Source organism: Chelonia mydas, chromosome 1, assembly GCF_015237465.2.
Source record: "Chelonia mydas isolate rCheMyd1 chromosome 1, rCheMyd1.pri.v2, whole genome shotgun sequence".
Classification (NCBI taxonomy): Eukaryota; Metazoa; Chordata; order Testudines; family Cheloniidae; genus Chelonia; species Chelonia mydas.
This window is the reverse complement of record NC_057849.1, coordinates 252,711,662-252,717,706: the sequence shown is the minus strand read 5'-3', so window position 1 is coordinate 252,717,706 and position 6,045 is coordinate 252,711,662.

Sequence of the window (6,045 nt, the reverse complement as noted above, 5' to 3'; positions counted from 1 at the left end):
GACAATGTGCATGGTATAAAAACCTAGAAAGACAGGACAGAAGCAGGAGCTGCCCAAGGAGATGTTAAAAGAGCAATTGGAGAGGGAGAAGAACCAAGAAAGGACTAAATTCACAGAAGCTGAAGGTGGACAGTGTTGCAAGTAGACCAGTGTGATCTACAGTACTGGAGGCTGCAGACAGATCAAGGAGAATAAGGAAAGAATACAGGTCCTGAGACTTGGCCAGGGACCTTGATAAGAGTGGATTTGGTGGAGTGGAGAAGGCAGAAGGCAGACTGGAAGGGAGTCAGAGGAGAGGAAGTCAATTCAGCAGTTGTGAAGAGGTGTAAAGGAATTAAGAAGTGAAGAGAAGGGAGCTGGCCGGAGAGCAGGTGGGCTTAAGAGTAGCTTTGAAGATGGGGTTATTCTAAAGCATGCTTATATGCTGAGGAGAAGAAGCCAGGAGAAAGGGAGAGGGAGGGGTTGTAGCAGAGGCAAAATAAGTCTGTAGTTGGAAGGGAATGGGGTTATGGGGACAGGTGAACAGGCTGGAGGTAGAGAGCGAGCCTCATCAGAGTCAGATGCTGGGGTAAAGGGCAAAAGAGTATTCAGGGATGGGAGGGGGAAAGAAGAGGAGACAGTGGAGGAAGCTTATGCCAGAACTCATCACTCCTTGAAGGACAGAGAGCACCTATGAAAGATGCATATAATGTTGCTGTGTGTCATAGGGAATATTTTTCCAGAACCTTGAAGGAAATTGGACAAATATATTTTAAACAGATTCTGTTTCTGGTGACCTGTGTTTTAGATGTCTGAGCAAGGTTTGTTAGATAATGTCAGACAGAAACAGTGAATGGATCATTTATTTTCCTGCAGGAAAAAGACTCAACTCCCTGAGTGTGTCCATCAAAAAGGGACAAGAGAGACTCAGTACTCCTGTGTTAGTGGCTGTAGAGCTTAGGAATGAAACCCCTCCTGTTGCTTTAGATCACATCAGTCAGTATTTGGGAGAAGGATGGTCTTGAGTTTAAAGAATCAGAATGGGTGTCAAGAGATCTGGGTTTTATTCCTGGCTATGCCACAGACTCCTTGTGTGACCTTGGAAAAGTCACATAATTTCTTTGTGACTCAGTTTCCCCATCTGTGAGATGGGACTAATGATCCCTACCTGCCTCCAGAAGGTGTTCTGAAGCTAAGCTAGTTAATATTTGTGAAGCACTTTGATATTCTTTGATGGAAGGTGGTATATTAATTATCAATTAATCTCAGTCCTTCTCGGTGAGATAATACTGAAAGAACATAGGGACTGTGCAGGCAAAAATCAGGGACATTTAAGTCTAGCCAGGATCTTCTGAAACACAACTGCTGCATCCTGGGATGCAAACATAGTATTTGCCACTTTGTACTCCTTTCTTTTTTCTCAAGAGGAAAAGAAAATGGGAGGGAGCCTGGAGAATGCCCTTTTCTGCTCCCTTCTCCACCCCACAAGACAAGTGAGCATACATAGCCTGCTTCAAAACATGCAGTTTCTCTATGGGGGAGATGCAACAGTTTGGGCTGAGACATGGAAGCCCTATGAAGTAGGGTAACCAGGTGTCCTGATTTTATAGGGACAGTCCCAATATCCAGGGCTTTTTCTTATATAGGCGCCTATAACCCTCCACACCCTCTGTCCCGATTTCTCGCACTTGCTAGCTGATCACTCTACTATGAAGCAATCCGAGATCTCCTGCCCAGAGCCGGGAGGTGGAGGGAGTAACAGTAGTCACTAGAGGCTGTAGAAACTGACCCCAGTCATGTGACATGAACCAGATCATGTGACTGGAGTCAGGCCCTAAAGTCCTGTTTCCTCACTAGCATTTCTAGGAGAGAGGGTTGCCAGGAGTCTGGTTTTTGACCGGAAAGTCTAGTCGAAAAGGGGACCTGACAATGTCTGGTCAGATCTACTAACTGGACACCCGAAGTCCAGCTACTGCGGATGGGGGAGGCGGGAGGTACCAGGTCATCACCCGCGCCAGCCCTTACCAGACCAGATGTAAGGGACAAAATATCGGGACACATGGGGGAAGCAAAAAAAAACCACCGCTGAAGCGGCCAAAGCTGCAATATCGGGACAAATGGCCACTTTGTACTCCTCTGTACTCCGTGCATCGGTCGGGACGCAGGACAAAGAACTAAAAATCGGGATAGTCCCAATTTTATCCGGACGTCTGGTCACCCTAGCCCTTACTCAGCCGGGGCCACCTCCTACCTGCATTGGGTGGCTGCAGCTCCCCGCCCCAGCTCTGCAGGTGAGTCCCTCCTGACCCAGGCAGAGTCAGGGAGAGGGAAAAAGCAGCATGTGATGGGGGGAGGAGTGGAGAGAATGTGGGGTCTTGGGGAAAGAGATGGGGCCTCAAGGGTGATAGAGGCAGGCAGGGCCGGCGTTAGTGAAAATGGCACCCTGGGCGAACTTCTATTTTGGCGCCCCTCCCCACCTCCACCCCCCCCCCCCACACACACATACACACTCCTGGCCCCCACAGGCTCCCTGGGCTTCCCCACTCCCATCACCTCTGGGCCCCACTGCCTCCCCCAGGGTTTAATTTGTATTGAAAGAGATGCCAGAGCTCAACCCCGGCACAAATTAGACACTGGCAGAGTGGCCTGATACTGACAGGTCGGGTGACCAGGTATCCAGTTTTCAACTGGACCACGCAGGCGAAAAGCGACCCTGGCAGCTCCGGACAGCACCGCCAACTGGGCCATTAAGAGTCCAGTTGGTGGTGCTGCCTGGCTAAGGCAGGCTAGTCCCTACCTGTTCTGACACCGCCCTGCCCCCCAGAAGTGGCCAGCAGGTCTGGCTTCTAGGCGGGGGAGGGGGACACACCCACGGGGCTTCGCGTGCTGCCCCTGCGCCAAGTACCAGCTCCGCACTCTCATTGGCCAGGAACCACCAATGGGAGCTGGGGGGTGGTGCCTGCGGGCGAGAGCAGCGCGCACAGTCACCTGCAAGCCTCCGTCTAGGAGCCGGACCTGAAACTGGCCGCTTCCGGGGCCCAGCACGGTCTGCGGTGCCAGGACAGGCAGGAAGCCTGACTTAGCACCCCCGTTGCACTGCTGACTGGGAGCCACCGGAGGTAAGCCCATGCCCCGACCCCTCACCCAAACCCCCTGCCCCAGACCTGAGCTCTCCCAAACCTGGAGCCTCCTCCTGCACCCCAAACCTCTCATTCCTGGCCCCAGCCCAGAGCCCACACCCCAACCCCCTACCCCAGCCCAGAGCCCCCTCCCACACCCTGAACCCCTCATCCCCAGCCCCACTCCAGAGCCAGCACTCCCAGCCCAGAGCCCTCATTCCCTCCCACACTCCAACACCCTGCCTGAACCCGCAGCGTTCTCCCACACTCCGAATCCCTCAGCCCCACCCCCCAGCCTGGAGACCCTCCTGCACCACAAACCCCTCATCCCCAGCCCTACCCCAGAGCCCATACCCCTCCCACATCTCAACCCCCTGCCTCAACCTGCAGCCCCCTCCCACATTTCGAATCCCTCAGCCCCACCCAGCCCAGAGCCACCTCCTGCACCCTCAGCCCCTCATTTCTGGCCCCATCCCAGAGGTCATACCCCCAGTTAGAGCTCTCACCCCCTCCCACACTCCAAGCCCCTGCCCCAGCCCAGTGAAAGTGAGTGAGGGTGGGGAGAGTGAGCCACCGAGGGAGGGGAAATGTAGTGAGTGGAGGGCAGGGCCTTGGGGAAGGGGCGGGGGCTAGGGTGTTTGGTTTTGTGCAATTAGAAAGTTGGCAACCCTATTGGCGGGTGCTGGTTGGGCACCCAGCTCTGAAGGCAATGCCACTGCCAGCAGCAGCGCAGAAGTCAGGGTGGCATGGTATATGGTGTACTGCCACCCTGACTTCTGCACTACTGTTGTGGCTTGTGGTGCCTGGTGCTCGGCATGTGGCTCAAGGTGGGCTTCGCACTGTCACACGGGCTGCATTTTGCCAGAGCTCACAGCCCTCCTGCAGCCCTCTGGCAACTCCTGGCTCACTAGGGCACCATTTCAGATTTTGGGAGGAAACTTTAACCATGATTCCAGGGACTACTTAGGCACCTGAAAATACGAGGGTTTTTGCAGATAATAACTTAGGAATTTGCTGACAAGAGCACTCTAAAGAAAAAAAAAAGTATAAACTCCAATTAAAGCCATGTTTAAAGTTTATATGTAAATTTAAAACAATCAAGAGATAATACAGCAAAATATTCCCAGTCCCAAACCTTGAGGTATCAGTTCTGGAGCTTTAACAGATATTAGAAACACACATTTGATACTTTGTACACTATCTTTAGTAGAGATAAATAAAATCTGCTTACTTTCTCTAGCAGACACACTCTGTGTTACTGCCATTATCTACTCTATTTTAGTCAATTGTTTTTCACTAAAAACATAATTTTAACATATGTGATTAACGTTTTTTTTCTCTTTTATTTAGAAAGGGAATTTATTTTTCTAATTATTTTGGCATTTATGTTTACTGATCACAATCATTTACGTGACTCACCAACATTTGACTCCATCATTATACTAGTATCATCGTTGGAACTGCATTTATTTCCATGCAAGTTATTTTACAGATTTAACTAAAAATATAATTTGAAAATAAGCAACCTTCATCTGCCCAGTGTCTGAAGTTATGTGTTTAGCTAATGTTTTAAACTAGCACTGCTAAGGTTAGTATAAGCTAAAGTTACATTCTAGAAGGATACTATTATTTGATTGTACCACTTTAAATAATGAATGACAAAGCACAATATGATAATAAAAGTAATAATGATAATTACTCCAGCCAGGACAGGTTAGGCATTTTAGAACTCACTACTCAAAGAACTAAATTTAAGCATAGGAGAGAAATAAAATTACGAAATGCATAGACCAGTCAAAAAACTAAAATAACAGCACTTTGAAAGAATAAAATTACAGAAAATATATGTGTTTTGCAGGAAGTACCAACCAGTAACAACACCAACAACAATAATATAAGTATGTGTTAAGGGGTGAGTGCGAAAGAGACAGAATGTGTGAGCTGGAGGAGTGTGTGAGAGACCATGTGCTGCCCCTTTAAGAGAGCGGCACTCACCAGGCTGGAGGAAAGCTCCTTCAGGCACAGCAGCAGCTCTGTCCCACTCTTGGTGACCCCTGTGTCCCCACCCCACCCCGCTCTGTGGAGATGGGGTACATTGGAGGGGGGGCAGGGGACACCCTGACATCAACACCCCTCCTTTCCCTGCCGTACAGAAAACAGGAAGCTCCCAGGAGCAGCTGGCCAGGGGCGGCTCCAAGGCAGGGGGCAGGAGCCGAGGGGCTGCAGACACCAGCAGAGCTAGGAGTACCCCTGCTCCAGAGGTGCCCCGTTTAGAATGGTGCCCTGGGCTTTTGCCCAGTGTGCCCATGCCTAAGGCCGGCCCTGGGGGCATGGGAGGTTTGGGCACGCCTGCTGAAGGATCCGGTTTTTAAATATTACAAAGTTGGCAACTCTACTAGGAGACATTATTACAGAAGGGATAGTACTGAGACTGGAGTACATGTGCCTTACGGGCAAACCAGCACAGCACTTGTCTACAATATGCCAGGCTCTGGCTGGCAGTGAGCTCCCTCAATCTTCACCCTGGCACTGAACTGAATCCAAGGGAAATTGGGACCTTTTCTACTACACCATCATGTCAGAAAGGTGCTAAGTCATTATTGTCATGGTTGGCTTTGAGCTGTACGGTTTGTCTAAGGGACCCCAGTGCTTAAAGACCAAACCAGCCCTAGCTCACAATTCTCTCCCCTCGCCCTTCCCGGGAGTATGGAGGACTTATTCTGGCCTCTAACCTGGCTACAGCCAGGGTGAACTCAGGAGGTTTGTGAGTGCAGTGGAAAGCTGACAGCCATACAGCCTTGTATTCAACTGGAGCTTGACATTTTAAGTTCCCCTCAACTCCCACCTTCCTGGGAACAAAGAGACCAGAAATGTTCAGATCTACAATGCTCGCCTTGATGTGCAGTGAAATAAAAGGAAGAATGAAAAGTCCTCGGCAGGGGTGCAT